The 25,038-nt window shown below is 42.4% G+C and overlaps 1 protein-coding gene across 1 annotated transcript in view; it reads right to left on the reverse strand.

Annotated features, from left to right (window-relative positions):
• The window catches only part of LOC137378480 (myelin transcription factor 1-like), a 179,766-nt gene extending 155,855 nt beyond the window's left edge, over positions 1-23,911 (reverse strand). Inside the window, exon 1 of the mRNA XM_068048810.1 lies at positions 23,796-23,911. The gene's annotated coding sequence lies outside the window, so the exon portion shown is untranslated. The remainder of the gene's footprint in view (positions 1-23,795) is intronic.
• Positions 23,912-25,038: the final 1,127 nt, after the last annotated feature.

Genomic DNA, 25,038 nt, shown 5'->3' on the forward strand with positions numbered 1-25,038 from the left:
ACGGGGGAGGCCGAAGGCTTCCTTATGGACCCGGGGCAGCATTTTTGCTCCTCCTGACCCACAAGGAGTGCTGAAAGAGGCATTCACCTTGTGGAGCTGGCAACCCCCACCTTCCTTTCACTATGGAGTTTTTACTCTCTATTACAACTTGGGATGTTTTTCTATGTTAAACGATGCATTTAAGGAGAAACTCGATAAGCACATGAGGGAGAAAGGGATAGAAGGATATGCTAATAGGGTTATGAAGAGGGGTAGGAGGAAGTACATGTGGAGCATAAACTCTAGCATAGAACAATTGGGCCAAATGACCTGATCGAATTGTATGTGCTGTAGATTCTATGAAACTCTATGTAAAGGTGTTATATAAATGCACATTGCTGTTAGTAGTTTTGGTGCTATCTACAAAGCAACAACAAATAGTAATCACTAGCACACTTAACTTATTCAAAATACATGACTGTGCTGATGCAGTGTTATTTCTTTGGCAACAATGTTGGGGCCAGCATTAGAGTGAAACAATAAATGATGCCATTTTAGTGTAATAATCATTATTAAGACTGCATCATGTTTTAAAAAGGTAAAATAACTGATCCAAAAAGGAAGATCAGTCAGATTCTGATCACTTTAAAAGATCATTTAAGAGAAAACTTCAAAACTTTTAGCTACATCTTAAAACAACCCTTCATTGATGGCATTGTCCAAAATTCATTGCCCTTGTTTGTGCAGATGTTATTTTTTCTCTTTTGGGGTGAAGGGTGGGGAATGATCTTCATTCAAAAAAATTATATCAATTAATAAGCACCTTCAGAAAATGCTCACACTAAGAAAACCTCAAAAAGCAAATCCAGAGGTGAGAGAAATTGGAAGAATGTTAAGGAATAGAAGGATATGCTAATAAAGTTACACAATGAGTGGTGGGAGCAGGCTCGTGTGGAGCATAACTACCAGCATAGGCCGAATGGTCTATTCCTGTGCTGTAGGTTCTATGTAATCATGTATTAATTCATGCTTGCACCATTGTTCAAGGTTAATTCTGCACTCCACAGAATAATGGTCCAAATTCTTTATTTTGTCCATATGTTATGCAACCCCTGCAACTCTGAAATTAAACTTGTCAGACATCATGATTCTGCTGAACAGGTCATGTCCCCAAGAGCTCTATTGAGTTTGCTGACTTTTGACAATACTAGAGATTAATGCCTTGACTCAATTAATGTATTTATCCTCGAGGGAGTCAAACAAATTCTTGCCAAAACAGGGCATGCAGGGAATTTATCACTGTAATTTCTTTACCCTATAGCACACAGTGTTCTTAGACTTGAGACCTGCTAATAACTGACTACCCCCTCTAATGTGACACTACACAGTATCAATGAGTGGAGAGTTAACCATGGGCATGACTAGCCTACAGTATCAAGATCACCATTTCTCCCAATACAAAGACCTATCCCAATGCTAAAGCTAATTTTTTGGGCCATATTATGCTCCAATCCATTGATCATCAGACACAAATACTTCTTAATTCAGCTTTATTTTCCGAAAGGAAACGTTTGGATTTTTATACTCAGCTTCCAACAAATATCTGTAAGAAGCTTCACTGAGTTTAATGTTCACTGGTATTCCCTCCAGCCCTGGAAAGTGACTAGAAATGCACCAGCACCAGGAAACAACTAAACTGGTGAGGTACACCATGTACATGGTTTAATTTTTCACTTAGCCAGAAAATGGGGAGAAGGTTATTTGCTGGTTAAAATGTTCCCCATATGCTTTTAACAATCAGAAGAAAGCATTCTTTATTTTCCATTTCTTGCTGAGAGGGAAAATAAAGGACCTGCTCCCTTGCCTTCTTCTATGGCATTCTTAATCAATGGGACACAGAAGAGCACTCTAAAGTAACTTGCAAAACAATTATCCTTTCCCTTTTCCAAAATGAGAATACCTGCCGTGTGTGGTGCCTGTCTCCCAAGATAGAGCCTATTGAAAACTTGCCAATGAGCAACTGCTCATGTGAATTTATGTCCTTTCATGCTAACACAAAATAGTAACTTTAAAGGTGAGCAGTTTTCTTCTAACAATAGCTCAAGCTTGCCAGTACTTTTCTGACATTTGGGGTTATTTTGCCAAAGGGTGAAAATAGGTGACAAATGGATGTGCTGATAAGAAATGCCTTTTTGAAAGTGTGGAATTAGCATGTAATTCTAGACGAACTGATGATATTCATGATTTAAATAAGCCCGCAGGCTCTGAACCTGACAACTACAGGTTTAGCACTCAATCGCTGATTAGATGCAATTTACCTGCAGCTTCATATGAAGTTAGCACTCACCCACTTCCACTCAAGGTGTGGAGCTTGCTAGTTGACACACAACAGCAGGATTCAGGATGGCTCAGGAACCAAGAAGCCATACAGGTTATTTGATGCGGCACTGGAGGTGCTGGTGGAGGAGTCCAGAGGAGGAGGGATGTCCTGTAAACCGCAGTAGGGGCTGGCAGGAGGGCTGGGAGTAGTCTACCTGGTCCTCCTGTCACTCTCTCCGGCAGCAGCTAATACTGCTCTGCCTGGCTTCATGTTCTCCTCCCATTCCTTCTGCACACAAAGGAGGACCCCTAGCAAGATGCTGATTACCAAGTACTCCCTTCCTGCTGGTGAATGCCGTAAGATATCCAATAATGTAGAGTAGCCCAGCACACACTCACTTTAGGTGAAATCCTCAGAGAATTTGCAGAATAAATGTTGATAAGAATGTTGGTAAAGTCTTAACAAAGTGTCCCAGGCAGTCTTCCGATGTGTTTCAAAAGTCCTCTTCAAACCTCTAGTAGCAAGTGAACAGTGGAAGGTGATATGCCTTTCAGTAGTGCACAAAATCCTTTGCAATGACTAGTTTACTCTCCCCATCAGTTGGTCTCTGTTAGGAGAGGGCATCAGGTCAAGTGCTAGCCATCAAAATGGCATGTAGCCATTTCAACTCCTTTGCCAAGATGGAGTCTTGCATTCAACACAGGCTAAACCAGTGTTGCAGTTTGAGACCCCATCGTGGCCACCTCTGAGTCTCTTTAGCTGCTAAAGTATTCAGGGAAAATCATCCCCAAGGCATTTTACAATGCATTTTCAATAAAATATTGACAAAGTAATCCGACGCTGGAAGTAGCATTGTCACTGGACAAATCAAAGTGCTGGTGAAGGTGTTTAAAAAAGTGCCAGATATTTGCTTTTTAAAATTCTTTCATGAGATGCAGGCATCACTGGCAAGGCCAGCATTTGTTGCCCATCCCTAGTTGCCCTTAACAACTCAGTGGATTGCTTAGCCATTTCAGAGGGCAGTTAAAAGTCAACCACATTGCTGTGGGTTTGAAGTCATATGTAGGCCAGACCAGATAAAGACAGCAGATTTCCTTCCCTAAAGGGCACTAGTGAACCAGATGGGTTTTTACAATAATCAATGATAGTTTCATGGCACCATTACGAAGACTAGCTTTCAATTTCAGATTTTTATTAACTAATTGAAATTAAATTCCACCAGCTGCCATGGTGAGATTCAAACTCATATCTCCGGGGCATTAGGACCTAGATTACTAGTTCATTAACATTACCACTATGCCAGCACCTCCCCAACAATTAATGTGAGGAGCTAATTCCATGATCAAGTTCTCTCAGTGGATCAATAAAAAATAATTTTCTTTCAGTACATGTTCCTAGTGTTTCTTCATTATTTGTGGATCTAAGTTATTCACTGTCATGCATTTCTTTGTGTTATCTTAAACAACACAATAAGGTGCATGGATTCCAGTTCCTTGAAGATCTCTAGAAGGTTTATTAACACTAATAAAACTAATACATACAATACAGAGCAAACTATATACAGAACCTTTGTCCAGGATATTGTAGTGCAGTGTGCCTGTGGCTTCTAGTCACAAGAATACATCCTGGTACTTAGCTCATTAGCATACTGAGTTCTTAAAGGGACATCACTCTTAAAGCAATAATACAACATCCCCTTTCCCAAAAATAAATCTCATGTGCTACAAAGTAAAAACACATAAAATTGGATAATATCGAAATAAGTTATACAGGGATAGAGATTATAACATTTACGAGTATAAAGATAGGGATTGTAAAATTTACGAGTGCAGAAGCTTAAGAGTCCATATATATAGTTTTGGTGGTTTGATAACTCTTCCAGATCTTTTTACTGTATAACCTTTTGGGGATGTGGATTTCTCTGTTGGCTATTCTTGGCTTGCAGACGTGTTGTCAATGTGTTGGTTGTTGTCCTGTTGTTCCGCCACACCCTCATCGTTGTAGTGTGTTCTTTCAAGTCCGCTGTGCACAATGGAATATTGCACATTTCTCTTAATTGGCTTTGGTTCCTCTTCAACATTGCTCCATCAGGTGTTGTAACCTCGTAAGACCTAGGCTCACCGCATATTTTGGATACCTCTGCAGGTAACCATGTTCTCACTGTGGGCTGTATGACCCTGACCTTTTGTCCAAAATGTAGCTGAGGTTATTCCACCCCTGCATGGCGGTTATGCACCATCTTCATTCTCCCTTGTTTTTCGAGCAGTGTCTCCTACATCTCGGAGAATTTGGACAGATGATGGCTTGCAGAATTGTTCTCATTTGCCTTCCAAACATGATCTCTGCTGGTGATTGTAAGCCCATATCCATAGGTATAGCTCTGAGGTGTAACATGGCAACACTAAAATCTTGTTTCGTTGTCCCACATTTTAGGATAAGTGATTTGACTGTGTGAACCATTCACTTGGCAAGACCGTTAGATCTAGGGTAATGTGGTGAGGACATCACATGATTTACGCCCCATTTGGCACACATATCCCTGAAAGGACTGGCCGTATACTGTGGCCCATTGTCAGAAATAATTTCTTCAGGTGCACCGAATAGACTGAATATGGCACTCAATGTGTCTGCGACGGCCACGCTTGAAGTGTCTTTTACCTGTCTGACAGTTGGAAATTTGGAGAAATAATCGGTGACTAAGATAAAGTCGTCTCCATTAACAGTAAATAGATCAGTGGCGATTTTGGACCAAGGGACTGATGGAATCTTGTGAGGGTGTAGAGGTTCTTTACGTTGTTGTGGCTGGTGGCTCTGGCATGTCTCACACATTTTCACTAACTTTTCGATGTCACCATTGATTCCTGGCCAATAAAGTGTCTCATGCCAGTCGTCTCTTTTGCTCTGTACTCATATGGCCTGGGTGAAGTCGTGACAAGAAGTCCTATCAGACAGCTTTGGGTAGAAGCACTTGCTTTCCTTTGAAGGTTATGCCTTTCGAGATACCGAGTTCATCTCTATAAGGCCAAAAGCCTCTGAGAGTTTCTGGCACCTCTTTTATCGTATCAGGCCATCCTTCCATGATGACTCTCCACAGTGCCTTCAGTTGTGAGTCATTGGCTGTTTCTGATTGCAGTTGGTCACATTTGTGCTTGTCAAAATGCAATAAATTGATTTTGAGCACATCTTCCATGCTGTCCACTTGTAGATCCAGTGGAACTTCTTCATTCTTATTTGGATTTGGCAATCTGGTCAGTGTATCTGAGGTGACCATTTTGGTACTCAGTTTGTGGCAGATGTCGAAGTCGTACCCCTGTACCTTCAATAAAAGTTGCTGTAGTCAAGGTGGTGCGCGTGTCAACGGTTTGCGCCAGATCATCTCCAGTGGTTTTTGCTCGGTTTCCACAGTGAACTGCTTACCGAACAGGTAGGTGTGGAACCTTGTGACCAAGTGTTTCACACTCTATGTTTGAGTAATTGGGTTGTGCTGAGGATAAACCTTTGGATCTGAATGCAATTGATTTGCCATCCTGCAGGATGCATGCTCCTAGCCCTTTCTGTGAAGTGTCGACTTCCAGGATTGTCTTCTTCCTTGGATTATGATACTGCAGGGTACAGGTTTCTGCTGACAATGCTTGTTTGAGGACTTGAATATATGCTGATGATCCTCCTGCCATACATATGGTAAGTCTTTCTTTAGGAGCTCTCTCAATCATGATGCTTTGTCAAAAAAATTTGAAATGTATGGTGCCAAGAAGTTGAAAAATTCAAGGCATCTCCGTAGATCTTCTTTGTCTTGTGGAGTAGGCATATGCCTTACATCCTTGAATGTGCCTGAGTCAGGAAGGATTCTGCAACTTGAACAAATGGAGCCAAAGAAATCGATTTGACTTACATTCACTTGGCACTTCTTGCTGTTAAAAACGAGCCCTTTGCGATGAGCTACTGCCATCAGTGAATGAAGATTTCGATCATGTGCTGCTTTGGTTTTGCCCATTACCACAATATCATCAGCAATGCATATATATCCAGGCACTTTTTCTGTAATTCTGTCCATATACTGCTGAAACAGATCTTGACTGACAGATAAACCAAAGGGTAGTCTCTGGAAGCAGTATGTGCTCTGAAGGGAGTAACTTCCTGAGATTCCTTAGCTAAGTGTACTGACCAATATCCATGTTTGGCATACAACTGGGAAAAGAATTTGGTTCTTGTGTGAACTTGGGATTCAATTCCTCTAGTGTTGACATCTTAGAGTCATAGAGAGATATAGCACTGAAACAGGCCCTTCAGCCCACCGAGTCTGTGCCGACCAACAACCACCCATTTATACTAATCCTACATTAATCCCATATTTCCTACCACATACCCACCATTCTCCTACCACCTACCTACACTAGGGGCAATTTACAATGACCAATCTACCTATCAACCTGCAAGTATTTGGCTGTGGGAGGAAACCGGAGCACCCGGCGGAAACCGACGCGGTCACAGGGAGAACTTGCAAACTTCGCACAGGCAGTACCCAGAACCGAACCCGGGTCGCTGGAGCTGTAGTGGCATCTCTTTAAGGAAAGGTTTAGATGCCTCAGATCTAGACATCCCCTGATTGCTCCATCCTTCTTCAGTATGCATGTAATTAAACTGCACCAGTCTGTGCGATGATGAACACGACGGATGATGCCATCGCATTCCATGTCATCAAGCTCGCACTTAAGCTTTTCTTGTGTGTGCATGCTGCAGTTTCTGGGAGGGTCGATTGACGGAACTGCATCCTCAATGAGGTACCATATGGCATTGCCTTTGAAATCTCCTACGGCGTCGAGCCCGTCCAGATACATCTATTGTAAGTCCTGGACTGACTCAATGCAGGTACCCTTGGTCTCTTCTGCAATGCGTACCTCGGTGATCTCGTGGATAAGTCACAACGTTGAGGTCCTTACACGCTGGAAGTCCTGCCACTGCTGGTCTGCTCGTGTCTACCAGGTAAAATATTTTTAGTTTCCATGCCGACTTGCCAACTTGCCATAGCTGCATTGCATTGTTAGTGTGCCACTGCAAGGGATGGGTGACCCATTGTATGCAGTTAACTTTACAGTTGTCGGCTGTACCATTAACTTTCAACGATCCAGGTACATATCCTTTAGGATTCGTAATGGTAGACTATTTGCAATAGCTCAGGTGCCAATCTTAGTCCTAAGTGTGTGTTTGCCAACTTTTTTTGGGCACATGTTATTAATAGTAGCAAAAGCTTCTAGTTGTTTGACTTCATCAACACAATGGGCTGAATTTTTCCAGCTTGCCTCCAGTCTCGAACTTCAAAAACAGTGTGGTGCACGCACAAGATGTGCGCCGTGGAGCCGCCACAATATTTAGATGGTGGGTGCTGTCCGACTGCCCCCGATGACATAGAGGAGGCGGGCACTCTGTCCCCAGCAACGGCATCCGGCGCCACTGCACAGGTGCTGCACAATTTTTAAAGGACTTACAGGCCTTCATTTAAATTTGAAAGTTTAAAGTAACAGGGCCCGAAGATTAAAAGCAAAAACTTATTCAAAGTTTCAATTCCCTCTCTCATCTCCCCAATGACTAGTCAATTTATTAATTGCCCTGTCTCCTCAAAAAAAAAACAATTTCACAATCCAGACCTCTCCCCCCACCAAACTTTAGAACCTTTAACCTTATACCCCTTCCCATCATCCCCTCCACCAATCACAGTGGTTTTCCTTGCTCTCCTGCCCACCACCCCCCCGTCCTGAAAACTTACCTGCTCCCCCTCCTAACCAGTGTTCCGCCTTGGATCTCCAAACGGAGATCCGAAGGCGCGGGAGTTCTGGCAACTGGTTGGAATATCACAGCAAGACGGCCGTTGCGACGAGGTGAGTATTTATTCATTAATTTAAATAGATTTAAATATTTTAATGAAGTCCCCTGTTGCCGAGCGGTGGTAGTCCGCCACGAGGCCTCGCTGCCGCCAGTAAAATGGGGCGACGCCTTCTTGGCGGTATTTTCCGGGCGCCCCCAACGCGACCCCGATGTCGGGGGCCGGTAAAATCTAACTCAATGTGTCAGGTTCACAATGTAAATCATCTGCTCGTCTTCTGGCTGAGAGTCGATCCACTCTGAGTCTTCTCTCAGGTCTATTTCGCTGTGGACTTTGTGTATCGGCTTGCGTTTACGCAGGTCTCTGGCGCTCTCCTTGCTGCTGTTGCCATGCTGCTGCACCTGTCTTCTGTTTGTTTGTGTCCTATTGTGACCTCTGGCTGCATCTTTGGAGCCAGATTTCTTGCACAAGTGGGCCCAGTATCCTTTTGCACTGCATGCCTTGCACAGATCTTGGAATGCAGGACATCTTCGAGATGAGGGGGATAATCCGCACTTACCACATAGCTTGCTTGCTTTTTGCACCTAGTGCTTGCAGATGCTGTTGTCCAGCTACAGTGGCTTCATATTTCCTGCCATCTTCTAGCAGCGCATCAATGCTGTGACCTTTCTTTATTCCCAAGAGGTCTTTTTGAAATGTTTCAGTAGGTGTTGAGACAATCACCAGCTCTATTATTCGCTCCGACAGTTCAGTTTTTGAAAAATCACACTCGTTGCCCTTACTATAGCATCTACTGATCAACTGAGCTATTGATTCCTGTAGCTGTTGCCTGTAGGACATCAATTCCAGGCGATGAATTCTAAAATTCACTGTTACCCGAAGCTGATCTTCTAGCACTTTCCTTATCTTTGTGGGATCTTTCTGGTCCTCTTGAGATAAGCCAGAGGTATTGACTCTGTGTAACACCTCATTTCCAACTGCTATCAGTATTTTCACAGCCCGCTTCTCTGGTTCTGCAACAGCTTGGTCTATGAAGCATAACTGCATTCTTTGTTTAAAAAGTTTGAACTTGGATAGGATATCAATGGCCTTCTAGTTCATGCCGGGAAATTTGATATCCATCCTTCTGCTGTTCTTTTGTACTTTTTGGACATTATGGATATGCAAAGGTGTTTCAGTAATCCTATTCATCTAAGGATACTCCATCTGTGTCTCCAGCAGTGTATCTGCTGTGCTTTCTGCTTCAGATTTCACTTTGTTCAGCTGTTTGTGCCTTCAGCACTGTACTTATTATGATTTTTCTATTTGTGACTTCAAACTTGTTTGAATACTTGTTCAATTGACTCTATGTTGTTCCTAATTATAGCCTGCTCTTCTTTTTCTTTGTTTGAATTTAGGCGCGCTTTTTCTTTGCTCAGCGCGAGGCTGCTGACGGCCCTTTAAGTTTTAAATAGCACGGTCACAACTCAGCTGGGTTGCTTGCCCGGACTTGCCCAGCTCAAATATACTCATAATTTATGGAGTAAGCAAGCCTTATTTTCTTATCTTTTCTGTACTATGGGCACTTCTGACTTCTGGTATTGCTTTTAAGTCTTGTTTGCTGTTTCACTCGTGATCTTCACCATGTAGCTACCTATGTATCTTGTCTTTTAAAGAAATCAATCACTGCTGTATACCACTGTTGCCACCATGTCATGCGTTTCTTTGTGTTATCTTAAGCAACACAATGAGGGACAAAGATTCCAGTTTCTTGAGGATCTCTAGAAGGTTTATTAACAGCTAAAACTTATATACAATACAGAGCAAACTATATACAGAACCTTTGCCCAGGGTGTTGAGGTGCAGAGTGCATGTGGTTTCTAGTCACAAGACAACATCCTAGTACTTAGCTCATTAGCATACTGAGTTCTCAAAGCGACATCACTCTTAAAGAGATAATACAACATTCACGAATTCTGGAACTGTGAAACTTAGCTGTTGAGTTTTTGGTAGATACCATTGTAAAGCATTCAGATATGCTTTTGGTTCCTTTTCCTAGTCTCTCCATTTCTCACCCATCCCCCAATGTTGATGCCCACTGTGTCCCTTCTCTCATTATTCTAAAGTACTCTGACTTGTCTTCCTGCAGAAATGCTATATAAATGCAAATTGTTATTGTGTTACCATTCTAACTGATATTTTATTTTAGCACAGTTGTAGATATGCCAGGTTGTGCATAAAAATTGTATAAAGGCTCTGAAATTTTGCTGTGAGATACAAATGTACAAATGCCTATCATGTTCATCTGAAATTCGTACTGCTGCTATTTCAGCAGAAACATTAATGTGTTTAAAATATATCTGTTAACACCTCCACTAAAATACCAGTGAGAGAAATTTCAGACAAGTACATCAATCATTTGCACGTTAGTATCTCCTGGTGTCATTTCAGGGCCTTGATGATTTAGCAGCTTGCTGCTAGTTGTCTATGTAAAACCTATGTTCTCAGAAAATTTACTGAAAAGTAGAGAAAGTTGAAATATCAAGCCCTAAATCAGGAGCAGGAGCAATCATTCAAAAGTCGTGTCATAAAATAAACATACTACTATGGCAATATGCAATAAAAGTATTAATCAAAGCAGTTTCTGACTTTTATAACTTAATTAGAGTATTTACATAAATATATAATGTTAAAAGTTATTGTTGATGATATTAGTGAACAAATGCATTGCAGATTCACATAGTATTAACCTGTTTCAAATAAATTTATTAAGGAGATCTTACTGGTAATTGAAAGTGAAATTTTAAACAGAACCATAAAGCTTTATTCACAAACCATGCAACTTTCTAACTGTTTTAAATCTAGAAATTATTATTTCAGATATTAAGGTACAAATGCTTAACGTATTCATAATGCATTTCTCCATTCTCTATTTCAACAGAGGCTTTACCCTATTTATTTTAAATGCATTAAATCTTCACATGCTAATATCGTCAACAGTAGCTTCTTGGCTTTAATTCTTTAGGATCTGGCTTCCAGTATTTTTTGTTTCAATCTTTGCGCTATTTCTGTCAGAAAATTTTAGAGCAAACATTTTCATGAAGGTCAAAAAGGTTAAGTACAAATGAAGGGGAATATTACAAATTTCAGCATTAAATATTCTCTTGTGTTCAGCATCAGCAGCGTCATGCAGGCAGGCTCTGCAACCCTAGAAACTTTTATTGCCCAATATATAGTCTTATGATAACTTGATCCTGGGGTCAAAACAATGAAATCCCATATTGTTTTAAGCATGCTGTAACCTTGTATGTGCCCTCATGTGCATGTCTTCTATCTTCCTGAAAGGGGTGTTATGCCAATGTGCTTTGTTGAATGATAATTTCCTTTAATTCACTGACTGGAGATCTGAATTTATATTTTTTTCAAAGATATTTTTAAAAGAGAAGCTACAAGGATGACTTTGTTGGCAGCTTAAGATGGCCACCTACTTTGCAACACTGTAACCTACAGCGCAATGCTGTGAGGAGGGAGATGAAATGTCTGCTCATATCCCAGCAAGAACCAAGACCCAGGAAGTTTAAGGGAACTGCTTGTTCTTTTTCTTTTTAGCAAGAGAGAAATACTGCTACCTGCTATGCTTGAATGACTGAGTGACTGTCATGTGATAAGCCCCTTCCCATTTGTGGTTTTAAGCTTGTGTCTTTCTGTAGCACAGAGAGGAGAAGCAATTGGACTGACATGTGTACAGCTGAGTGGGGGGGGGGGGGGTCTCTCTCTCTCACCATTCCAGCTTGAAAGCTTTCAAATCCTACCTGTTGACTGACCATCTTTGCATACTCCAGCTACAATCAGAAACCCCATCGGAGGAAATCATCCGAATCGCTGTCTCCAAGGGACCCACCGAACCAGTCATCTACCTCTTTAAACTAAAAGCCTCGGGACCACCGAACTCAGCTAGAAGCTAGCTGAACCACCAAACCCCACAGACTGTATACCCCTTTTTTCTATGGACTCTAACTGAACCAATCTACCTTTCCCCACTCCGTAACCTATTTGTGTGTGTGTAAACCTCTAATGTATGTGTGTGAGTGAAAGTTGGCACATTGTTTATTATTTTTATTAGTTCTGTTTAGGTACTATAAAGTTAACCTCTTTCTTTGTTAACTCAAGAATACCTGTCCGATTGATTCTTGTTATGATCATAGCAAGTAATCCAACATGTACTGAATTGGCCAGTACATCCACTTTAAGAAAGAATTAAACCTGTTGTGCTGAAACAAGGAGAGGGAAAAGAGGGAAGCCCTTCGACCCTTCCTCGCTTGACCATAACAGAAATTTGGGGGCTCACATCTGGGATCAAACCCTAAGACAAGCGGGAAATTGGAAGTGGGAAACCAAACTGATCCCTGGCAATAATTTAAAAACTTCAAGACAGGTTTTCTTGTGGTTTTCAGTGCTAGAGTGCTAAAATATCCACATTCAAGGCCAGTACCTTCCTAGAACAGAGTGAAGTAACTTAAAACTGAACTCAACTGCACGAGTTGCCAAGTTCATAAATTCAATGAATACTGATTCATGCAATGCTGGCGGGTCTAGATTGTCATGATATAGTGCTGCAGCGCAAATATCCATGGCTTCCTTAAGTGGTACACTGGAGTTCTGTTTTAATGACACCATGTTTGCCTAAATAGATGGTGTTGCCATGGGATTCCCTCCAGGCCCAGCTCTCGCAAACATCTTTGTTGGGTTCCATGAGAAACGTGTCTTGGATGGAATGATACTTAACCTCCTACCTCTTGTATATTTCCAATATGTAGATGATACGTTTGCTATATTTGAATCTGCAGCTGCGTATAATAATTTCCTTTACACGTCTTATCCTGTGCTCAAATTTACCTTTGAAATGGAGCAGTCAAATAAGCTCCCTTTCCTTGATGTACTGGTTGAGAAATCTGCTAAGGGGTTCTCTACCATGGTCTACTGCAAATCTACCTTCACTGGTCAATACATGCGTTGTGATTCTTACAGTTCCATGTGCTATAAGATTGTCCTTATCAACAACCTCGTAAATAGGGCCCGCGCCATTTGCTCACCATGCAAGCTTGATGCTGAAATAGGGTGAAGCAAAGACATCTTGCATGACAATGGCTACACTGATCAGACCATTTCTCACTGCTGTATATCACACAGACTTATGAACGGGCCTAAGGCCGTCATTTTTGGCCCTGAAAAGTGCCCAGTCTATCTCAAATTACCCTAGAAGGGTAATGTATCCCAAAATTTGAGCAACCGGTGAAGCTAGCTGTTTCACACTGCTACTATGCAGTATGCAGTAGCAACATGTGTGGTGTTTGCCACTAACAGGATGCTGCCATCGAGCCAAAAAGATGTCCTGCCTATCACACAAATGAGTAATGTGATATATAGGTTTCAATGCCAGTGTGATGCTAGGTATAAAGGCTGTATGTCTCAAAGACTGGTGGATCGTATCAAACAACATGTCCCTTCTGCTGTTTGCAATGGGCAAGGAACAGGCTGTACCCAATCAGCCCGTGCTTGCAAAACTTAAAACACAGTGTCCAACATTAGATGTGATTTCGCGATTGGACCATATTTGCTAAATAATTCTCAGTGTGCTAACAATTACGCTGACAACCATTTTAAGATTGTCAGTAGGGCTTGCAGTGTGGCGCATTTGTGTGTACTGGAAGCTCCATATATTAATACACAGGGCCCTGTTCTTTGTAGACAGAAAGAACATGTACAAACATTGCGCCTGTTCCAGCTGAACAAAATAAGTGACAGCCATTCACTGGTTCATTCCTCAGGGCAAAGTCTTGACCAATCAGAGTCAAGCTGCCTGGTTTTAATTTCAAAAAAGCTTGGCAGTTAACTGTCAGTCACCGTAAACCAGAGCATTCTTCATGGCAACGCCTATACCAATCAGAGTTCACTTGCCAACCAATCAGCACTCTCTTCTCATACAGTATAAATTTGTTGTTTCTCTTACATTGGTATTCTTGCGGACTGTCCTGATGAGTGCAAGATGAAAAGCTTCGATAACATGTCTCTATTTTCAGCAATACTAAAGAAATTTCTCCTCATCTCTGTCCTAAGTGGCTTCCCCTTATTTTGAAATTGTGTCCTCTGGTTCTAGACTCCCCAACCAGGGGAAACATCTTACCTGCATCAACCCTGTCTATCCCTTTAAGTATTTTGTAGGTTTCAATGAGGTACCTCTCATTCTTCGAAACTCTAGAGAATACAGGCCCAGTTTCCCCAATCTCTCTTCATAGGATGGTCCTGTCATCCTGGGAACAAGTCTGGTGAAGCTTCTTTGCATTTCCTCGATGGCAATAATATCCTTCCTAAGGTAAGGGGACCAAAACTGCACACAGTACTCCAGGTGCGGTCTAACCAAGGTTCTATACAATTGAAGCAAGACTTCACTACTCCTGTACTCAAATCCTCTTGCAATAAAGGCTAACATACCATTAGCCTTTCTAATTGCTTGCTGCACCTGCATGTTAGCTTTCAGTGACTTATTGACGAGGGTTAAGCAACTCGTTTTCGACCGATAGATATGGGCACTTAAGATAGAGTCCACCTATGAAAACCTCAGAGCGGTGATCCTCCTCGAGGAGTTCAAAAACTCACTTCCCCTTTCCATAAGAAACCACATGGAGGAACAAAAGGTTCCAAGAGCCAGGCAGGCAGCAATCCTGGCTGATGATTGTACACTTATTCACAAGCTCTTGCCCCAAGGGAAACCTTTCCCTAGTCACCTCCAAAAACTTGAAAAGGATAGGTGGGGGGAAGGTGATAGGAGGATGAGCAGCCATGAATGAGAAGGGAGCACTGGAAACAAAGGGGGCCCTCCTCAGGCCAAAAAGGAAGGCGCTGAGAACAACAGTGATGCCCAGAAACCAGTATGTTTCCATTGTAACAATGCAGGCCACCTTCGAGCTGACTGCTGGAAGTTACGGGAAAAACCCATAAGTTTAGTCAGGGTCCACCAGACAGTGCAGGAAAAAGGGCCCTGATGGAAAGCACAGCAGACCAGGCTGTGGCTTTAACTGTGGCAGTAAAACCCAGTAAACCTACCACTGAGAGTATGGGAAAACTTAACAAAATCCCTGAGAGTTACCAGGATTTTGTGTCCAGAGGAAAAGTGACCCCATACCCCTCGAGTGAGGCGAGTAAGCCCATCGTCATACTGAGGGATTCAGGGGCCACCCAATCCCTTCTGCTGGGAAAAGTCATGACCTTTCCCCCCAGAGAGTGCATTGGATGCTAGAGTGCTAGTAAATGGTAGCGGCGGAAAGTATATGCCCATACCTTCATACCAGGTGCACCTGGAGTGTGACTTTGTTTCAGGACCAGTAACCGTGGGGATTGTCCCTAGTTTACTTGTGGATGGGGTCGACCTGTTCCTGGGTAATGATCTAGCGGGGGTGAAGGTGGTAGCTTCCCCAGCGGTTTTAGAGAGACCGGAAGAGGTCAAGGAGACAGAGCAGTTACAGGAAAAGGTCCCTGGCATTTTTCCTAACTGTGTGGTGAAGCTCCATCAGAGGATGGCACTGCAGACAGATGACCCTACTGTCTGATTATCTGGAACCTTCTTTGGGAAGTTAGAGGACCCAGAGGATGGGTTAAACAGGTTTTCCTATGTCGAGGTTCAGCAAGCTGACCCAGGATTAAAAAACGTAGCACAGACTGCCCAAACTGAAGTTGAAGCAGAAGAAGTTCCAGAGTGTTAATTTTTAAAGGATGGGGTGCTGATGGGGAAGTGGAGACCTCCTCACAGACCTTCAGACGAAGAGTGAACAGTGGTTCACGAGGTAGTGATGCCACCCCAAGGTACTGGAGGGAAACACTGAGAATAGCCCACAAGATACCAATGGCTGGACATACTGGTATCAGAAAAACCCAAACCCCCATCAGATAGCATCTTCACTGGCCACAACTCCACAAGGATGTGGTGGAGTTCTATAAGACTTGCCACACATGCCAAGTTGTGGGGAAGCCTCAACCTGCAATAAAATCTGCACCCCTAATTCCCATACCGGCTTTTGGGGAACCATTCAGCAGACTGCTGGTAGATTGTGTGGGGCCCCTGCCGAAAACAAAAGGGGGCTACCAGTATCTTCTCACCGTTCAGGATGTGGCTACTCGATTTCCAGAGGCTATCCCTCTAAGAACTCTCTCTGCCAAGGTAGTGGTGGAGGGGCTAACTCAATTCTTCACCCATATGGGCTGCCTGCTGAGATCCAGTCGGATCAGGGCACAAATTCTACGTCCAGTATTTTTCTAAAGGTCATGGGTAATCTGGGCATAACCCAGCTGAAGTCCTTAGTCCAACACCCACAGTCACAAGGGGCTTTTGAACGGTACCACCAGACCCTAAGTCAATAATCAGGCCATACTGCTATGAGTACCTCCATGACTGGGACAAAGGGATGGGATTTCTTCTGTTTGTAACCAGAGACTCACTCAATGAGTCCACTGGCTTTCGTCCCTTTTAATTAGTTATGGACATGAGGTGAGAGGTCCTCGCAAACTAATCATGGAGAGGTTTCTGGGACGCAGGGACGAATCTTCCCCATTAGACTACATTTCCATGTTCCAAGAACAGCTCATGAGAGCCTGTGCGGTGGCTCAGGGAATACCTAAAAACTTCCAAGACATCTATGAAAAGACAAGTAGATAAACATGCCAAGGCCAGAACATTTCAGCCTTGAGTCCATGTCTAAGTGCTATTACCAAATGTAGGAGAGACCCCTCCCACAAAACAAAATCCCTATCACCTAGATCCCAGGAAATTGACCCAGGTTCAGGAGCAAATTCAGATTGAAGACCGAGAAATTAAAGATTTAAATTCTGAAGGGAGACACAGAAAAGCTCATAAACCAAAGGAAAACCCTAAGCCCAAAAAGGTTTTTGTGGCAGATTTGGTGGGTGGTGATGGTGGTGGTGACTGAAAGTCAAGTATCCTAACTGAGGAGGAATTGTAGGCCAGGCTGGAGGAGCTGGAACAACAGGAAGAGATGCAGATTGAAATTGATAGCTGGTCCAAAGCTGCAAGGGAAAAAATCCAACACTGGGTTAAAATACAAAATGACTGTGAAGCACTTCAAGGCAGGCTTAAAACTTTGCCTGACAATGTGACTTATGATGTTATGGTGCCCTTTGGCCCACTTGCATTTTTGCCACGACAGCTGATCCACAGAAATGAAGTCACTGGTTTACTAGGTGACAATTGGTTTGCAAATTGCTCTGCAAAGCAAGCTGTTGGCCAGGTGGAGCACAGGAAAAACCATGTACAAAAAGCACTGGATGATCTTCACAAAGTTATGAATAACTTTGAATCCCGGGTTCAGTTCACTGATATAGAGAAACTGGAAAAGGAAGATATTGTAGAAATACACAAAGGAATTCAGTGTATGCTGGAGCACAAGCTGATTGAGCCTAGTCAGAAGAGTTGGAGTTTCACAGTTGTGCTTGGGTACAATCCCGGATTTAAAAAAATTAAACTAGAGCATGGCTATGACTGTGAGACTGATGTGTATGTGTTTACAGTTTATTTTTAATTTGTGACCTCATAATGAAATGTTCCTATCGTCACATTTCATTTCGCGTGGTGGCGAGGTGTTACACCAGTGTGCTTTGTTGAACGATAATTTTCTTTAATTCACTGACTGGAGATCTGAATTTATATTTTTTTTATTTAAAAAAAAAGCAACAAGGATGACTTTTTCGGCAGCTTAAGATGGCCACCTAATTTGCAACACTGTATCCTACACTGCAATGCTGTGAGGATGGAGATGAAATGTCTACTTATATCCCAGCAAGAACCAAGACCCAGGAAATTTAAGGGAACTGCTTGTTATTTTTCTTTTTAGAAAGAAATACTGCATGAATGACTGAGTGACTGTCATGTGATAAGCCCCTCCCCAACTGTGGTTTTAAGCTTGTGTCTTTTTGCAGCACAGAGAGGAGAAGCAACTGGACTCGGACACATGCAGAGCTGAGCGGGGGTCTCTCTCTCTCCCTATTCCAGCATGAAAGCTTCAAATCCTGCCTGTTGACTGACCACCTTTGCATACTCCGGCTACGATGAGAAACCCCGTGGGAGAAAATTATCCACATCACTGTTTCCAAGAGACCCACTGAATCATCTACCTCTTTAAACTAAAAGCCTCAGGACCACCAAATTCAGCTAGAAGGCAGTCGAATCACCAAACTCTACAGACTGTATACCCCTTTTTTCTATAGACTCTAACTCAGCCAGTCTACCTTTCCCCACTCTGTAACCTATTTGTGTGTGTGTGTAAACTTCTGGTGTGTGTGTCTGTGTGTGTATGTGAGTGAAAGTTGGCAGGCTGTTTATTATTTTTATTAGTTTGGTTTAGGTACAATAAAGTTAACCTCTTTCTTTGTTAAACTCAAGAAAACCTGTCCAATTGGTTCTTTTTATGATCATAGCAAGTAAGTAATCAAAGACCTACTGAATTGGCCAGTACATACGCTTGAAGAAAGAATTAAACCTGTTGTGGTCAAACAAGGAGAGGGAAAAGAGGGAAGCCCTTCGACCCCTCCTCACTTGACTGTAACAGTGGACTGATAAAAAACAGTCCAGTGCAATGAGCATGTTTATTTACACAAAATATATGAATGAACAAAATATAGTTTCAGTTAATTTCATCCATTTCTTAAAGCTCCTCATAACAAAGAATATAACAAAGCATGGCACATTACTTTTTGATAATGGGCTGAATTCAACACTACAGCCGAGCAAAATGTCTAAAGTTAGTTAGCCCAACATTAGGAAGAGAATTTTCCTGTGACTGATTTACACTGCAGGCTTTTGCAGACTGTCCTTTTTGTCTTTGCTAGATAGGAAGGCAACGATTTCACTTCTAACACCCCCACCACCAACCCTCCACTTTCCCTAACTAAGCTCACCATATCTGGGGATTCGCCAGTCGAGCTGCCAATCATACCTGCTATTGCTCTCCTGGAAAATAAACTAAACCCCTCCCTCCACTATTCTGATAGTTAAGGTGGGCGTTAAATATGCTCTTCAAAGCTAATTGAAGGAAAGCAGGGAAATCCTGTTGTTATTGCCAATATTCGCCTCTCAAACAACACCATCAGAAATAGATTAACTGCTCATTCATGTTATTATTGATGGGACCTTGCTGCGTGCAACATGCCTGTCACATTGGCCTGCGTGCAACATGGCTGTCACATTGGCCTACGTAGCAACAGTGACTGCAGTGCAAAATAACACAGTTCATGAAATGCATTGGGACGTTTCTGAGAGATATGATGAAGCACAATATTAATTCAAGTTCTTTCTTGCGTCCACTGTCCCACCATTACTCGTTTAACTGCCACTTGAAACATTTCATTGTTATTGCCTTCATTTTACCTACCCTAGTTATTGACAATTCTGTGTGATAAGAAGTGCTTCCTGACATTAGTCCTGAACTTGCTTTTCATTAATTATGGCTCTTGTCTTGTAATTGTGCTTTAACTTGAAATTGTAGTCTGGATCAACCTTTCTATTCCATTTAGTATCTTAAATACCTCCCTGAGGTCCCCTCTGATTCACCTCCCTTCAAGGATGGAGAGGTAGGGTTTTTCTAACCTTTCCTCAGTTCTCTCGTACTGAGGGCCAGCTTTATGGCCCTTTACTGCATGGTTTCCAATGTTTGGATGTTTCTCTTTCAATGACCAGAACTGAGTGCAGCACTTAAGGTTCAGCCTAACCAGAGCACTAGAGAGCCTCAGTATGACAGCCTTAGATTTATATTCTGCTGATCTGACAACATTGCTCAGCATTCTATTTGCTTTGTTGATGCTGTAAGGCAGAGTACTTAGCTCCTTCCTTTCAATGTTTAAAAATACATCATTGCCATAAGAAAAAGTTTCCTGGTTTAGAAGTGCTTTTAACAAATCTTAGATCCTAAATTGGGACACAGTAAAACTTACATTATTAACAATTTGATATTTACGATTTGCAAAATGTACTTGAAAACTGACTAATACTATGTACCAGCTGTTAAGCCCCATCTGCCCTCCCCACCCCCCACTCACTACCTCCCCTGCCTCCCAACCATCCCATCAGTTATTAGGCATTGAATTGAATTTTCTCACATTCCATTGTTCTCTGATTTTAAAGTAATTAGGACCAGTAATGAATTAAACCATTTTGTTGAAACTGTTTTATTTGCAGGACTGTGTAAAATATAACAAAAAAATTAAGTCAAAGCTACATAATAGAATTTACTGAATTTTACTGTGTCACTGTCGCACTGAAAACAATAATGCAGTTTGGATATCTAATATCTAGCCTGGCAGTACATGGCAACATCAGTCAACATTTACTCTTTGCAATCACTCAATGGAATTCTGTGAACTCATGGCACAATATTAAGGCAATAGGATCGCAGGACCATCAGCTCACAAAAACTGCTGGTCCAAAGCAAAAATCAATTCGCCAACATTTTAAGAACTAAAAACTTCTCACCTTTTAACGCACTGATATCTACTGAAGGTACTTTGTAAAAGCCTACACAAGAAGCTTGTTGTTGTACGCACAAGCCCTGTGCAGTGACTGTGGATCAACGCTAGAATGTATTCACTGATCCAGTGGGCCAGTTCCACTCCGACCGTCACTGGTCCATTGCCAAATTCACTAGCTTCTATCTAACAGACTACTGTTAATTCTGAGCCCTGTTAAAGTGATAGATAGCTTTTGCATTAGTCAAGACTTATTTCAGCAGACTTTATTCGTCCATACCTCTCATTGTAATAAATGTAGCTTTCATCCTATAAAATTACTATTCAATCTGAGACAATTGTCAAAACCTTGATAAGTTGAACCTCTGAGAGGAAAACTGCTTTGCTGTCCCCCACATAGTTGCAATAATGGCACCTGACTATAAATAAGTAAACTGTTACTTTAATGGGTGGGCTAATTCTTGAAGATTTGATTTCAATCAAAAATTCTGTGAATTAAAATATAACTTCATATTAAACAATGGGCCTTTGGTAACATTTTTACATTTGCAGCTAAAGTTATTTATAACTGCTGTATAATGAAATTTTGTTTGAAAACCATGGTCCTGAAATTACATTGTGAAATACCAGCATATAAAAACATAACTCGCCTGTCAGGAATTCCTTCCTTCACTAATTTAGTGAAGAGTTTATTTCAAATCAATTGATAACTTAATGAAAAAATTGCAGAAAGGAATTTCAAGCAGATGCATATGTTTGTATTTCACAGTGTAATTTCAGGGCCAACGTATTACAGCATGTTATCAGATTTTTAATTACAATCATAGTAACACTGTAAAAATTCAGTAAAATAACATTGCTGTATAACTTATTATTTTTTTTTTATTATTTATTTATTTATTTACAGATACAGCACTGAAACAGGCCCTTCGGCCCACCGAGTCTGTGCCGACCATCAATCACCCATTTCTACTAATCCTACATTAATCCCATATTCCTACCACATCCCCACCTTCCCTCAATTCCCCTACCACATACCTATACTAGGGGCAATTTATAATGGCCAATTTACCTATCAACCTGCAAGTCTTTGGCTGTGGGAGGATACCGGAGCACCCGGCGAAAACCCACGCAGTCACAGATAAGAAATGTTTTCAGGGTGCAAAGTGTGACTCAGTGGTTTATCAAAAAGAACTATCAAGTCACATTGAGCTTTTGACTATGGGCAGACTTTTATGGGCCCTTTGCGGACAGGCTCAGAGGCAGGAAGGCTGAAAAAATGGCGCGGGAAGGCATTGGGTGGGGGTGGCCAACGCCTTCCTGCCGCCATACCATTTGCCAGTGGTGGGAAAGTTGGCGGCTTGGATGCCCGCCGGGAGGCCGATTGAGCCACATACTGCCTCCACGGGTATTTTGTCCACATCAGGAGGGCCCATCACTGCATGGGGATAACTCCTAGGGAAACCTGACGGCCTCCCAGTGGGCTCTGGGGGGGGCCCTCCTTTAGGGGCATTCCTTGGTCACGGAGGGGCCCGCCTGGCAGCAGTGAAAGCCCTCTTGGCAACTCATGCTTTATGACCACCCCCCCTACTCAATCGCTGGAGCCTGGCAACCTCAACCTAACTTACCTGTCTCCGGGAGCTCCCAGCCATTGAGGCACCCTCTCCATACAGCTGCAGGTTCAGCAACGGCCACCGCTAGTGGTGGCGCTGCTGGGTTGCTGGCTCTCTGATTGGGCCAGGAGCTCTAGGGGGCAGGCCGCCATCCTTAATTGGGCAGCAGCCTCACGATGGCCTCTAAATTGGCTGCTGCCAACAATATGCTGCCCCGGGTCCCACTGACTGCTCAGGGTCACCTCCCGTTTTCAGCCCCAGCAGCAGGACTTCTGTCGTCCCCAGAAAATTTAGCCCTATGAGTCTGCAGGATAAATGAGCTATGTACATTTGATCTGCTCAATACTTTTTAGTTTTCAATACATCACCAGATCCTGTTATGTACCTTGTTAATACTACACATTATGAACTATTTTTTCAAAGACTGAAAACTTAATGGCTCTGTCTTGGGATTTACAACTGCAGAACATTGCAGCATACTGTGTGATACAATCATGTGAGCTGTTAATGAGTTTTACTGTGAAGTGGCCTGTGTTGCAAGTGTATCATCGAGCAGGAAGAAACAGTGGCCAAATTTGTCATTGTGTTTGATTCAAATATGAAGACAATGCAGCAAATTTTAAAAGTAAATGCAACTGGACTTATATTGGCTTCTAAAATGCTAATAGGACAAGGATAACTTACAAGACAGTCAACACTGAGTGTCTGAAGCATTGGGTCACAGGATTTCTGATTTCAGTAATAATCTATTGCAAATAAGCCATCAGTCTATACAAAACAAGATTTCAATTCCTGCAACATCCTCAGACAAAATTGTTCAGCAGTAAATATTTTAGGGTCTTGCAAATAGTTGCAATTCTAAAGCGGCACAGTGGCGCAGTGGCTAGCACCGCAGCCTCACAGCTCCAGCGACCTGGGTTCAATTCTGGATACTGCCTGTGTGGAGTTTGCAAGTTCTCCCTGTGTCTGCGTGGGTTTCCTCCGGGTGCTCTGGTTTCCTCCCACAAGCCAAAGACTTGCAGGTTGATAGGTTAATTGGCCATTATAAATTGCCCCTAGTATAGGTAGGTGGTAGGGAAATATAGGGACAGGTGGGGATGTGGTAGGAATATGGGATTAGTGTAGGATTAGTATAAAGGGGTGGTTGATGGTCAGCACAGACTCGGTGGGCCGAAGGGCCTGTTTCAGTGCTGTATCTCTAAACTAAACTAAACTTTCCTTACATTTATTATGACATTGCTAATTAATGCTCCACTGGTATTTAATACTGTTTCTATTCCATCAAGTTGCATATCAATATCAACATTATTTGCAACAGGAAGTGAGAATGGCTCAATAGTTAAAGGTAAAGGAATGCTGTGTCATCACAGAGCAAATGCCACTTTATAATGATGGCCCTGTGAAAATGCAGCTTTGTTCTGTTGTACAAATGTACAATCTGTTGTTGTAAACTTTTGACTCGAGAACTAAATTCCTTCGAGCTTAAATTTGATTTGGAGATTTAAAAAAATCACATGTAAGAAATAGCAGTTGGCTTGAATGTAAAAATCCTTACCTTTACCAGTATATTCAGTGTTAAGATCAGACTCATCAATGTTCTCTAAATCCTTCAGTTTTTCACTCTTTGTTAATTTCTGATTGCAGCTTTCGTAGGATTTTGACTGGCTTATTATGACAAGTTTCTCAACATTCTTCATGTTGGCCTATCTCAAAAAGAACACAAGACATATTTTAACTGATGATGGAAACAGTATTCACTGCTTTATACAGGCTGAGTTTAAAAGCACTAAACTCAACCTCTGTCAATATTCAAGCTCATACACTGTAACTCAGTCTTCTCTTTGCAATGAAGGTACATTAAACAAAACCAACTAAAAAGTAATTTTAATAAGCCATCAGAGTATTTAAGATCCATAGAGTCTGTACAGTATTCAGGCTTTTGACAAATAGGATATTAAACTATTTGCAAGTATTAGAAGTGTATGTGTGCATTGTTTCATGAGAATTAAAATACAAGACAAACACTTCAATAAAAAAAAAGTCTTTTTAAAACAGTCACATTTATTTTTTAAACCAACACCTTAACACAGAGAAACAATGGCTGGAATTTTACTGGCATGCCGCAGGTCCCACTGCCAAATGCGGGCTCCCAGCTCGCGTGGACGAAAGGCAGAACGATTTTACCAGCAGCAGCCAATTAAGAGGCCATTGCCGGGAAAGAACAGTGGCCCGCCTCTCTGAGCTGCCAGCCCAATCAGAGGGCCTGCAGCTCTCCAGCCTCGGCAGTGCTGCTAATAGAGGTGGCCGCTGCTGAGGCTGTAAGGGGAAGAAGAGGGCGCCTCCATATTGAGGGACCCTTCAAGGGCCTGCAGAAAAAGCCACGGTCAGGCAGGAAGGCCCCAGCAATTGGAGGGGTTAACCCTCCAGTGACATCATCAGGTCCACTAGGGCAGCCATTGCCACTGGTGGGCCCCCTCCGTGGGCCATGGAGTCTCGAGAAAGGAAATCCCCTGTCCCCTGGAAGCCTCAATGAAGATGATGGACTCACCATGTGGTGGGGGGGCGTTCCGAAGCCGGTAAATGCCCACCGGATCGTAAAATGGCCATCAATAGGCCAATTAATTGGCTTCTCGCCTCCAGTCAGCGAGCAACCAAGCCGCTGCAGTTCCCGCCTTTAGTAATATTCTGTGGCAGCGGGAACACGTCGCGTTTCCCTCCCAATGCCTCCTGCCACCATTTTACCACCCCTCCTACCTCCCAGACCGTCTTCAAAGGGCTGGTAGAATTCAGCCCAACAG

The sequence above is a fragment of the Heterodontus francisci genome, chromosome 16 (genome assembly GCF_036365525.1).
Source record: "Heterodontus francisci isolate sHetFra1 chromosome 16, sHetFra1.hap1, whole genome shotgun sequence".
Classification (NCBI taxonomy): domain Eukaryota; kingdom Metazoa; phylum Chordata; class Chondrichthyes; order Heterodontiformes; family Heterodontidae; genus Heterodontus; species Heterodontus francisci.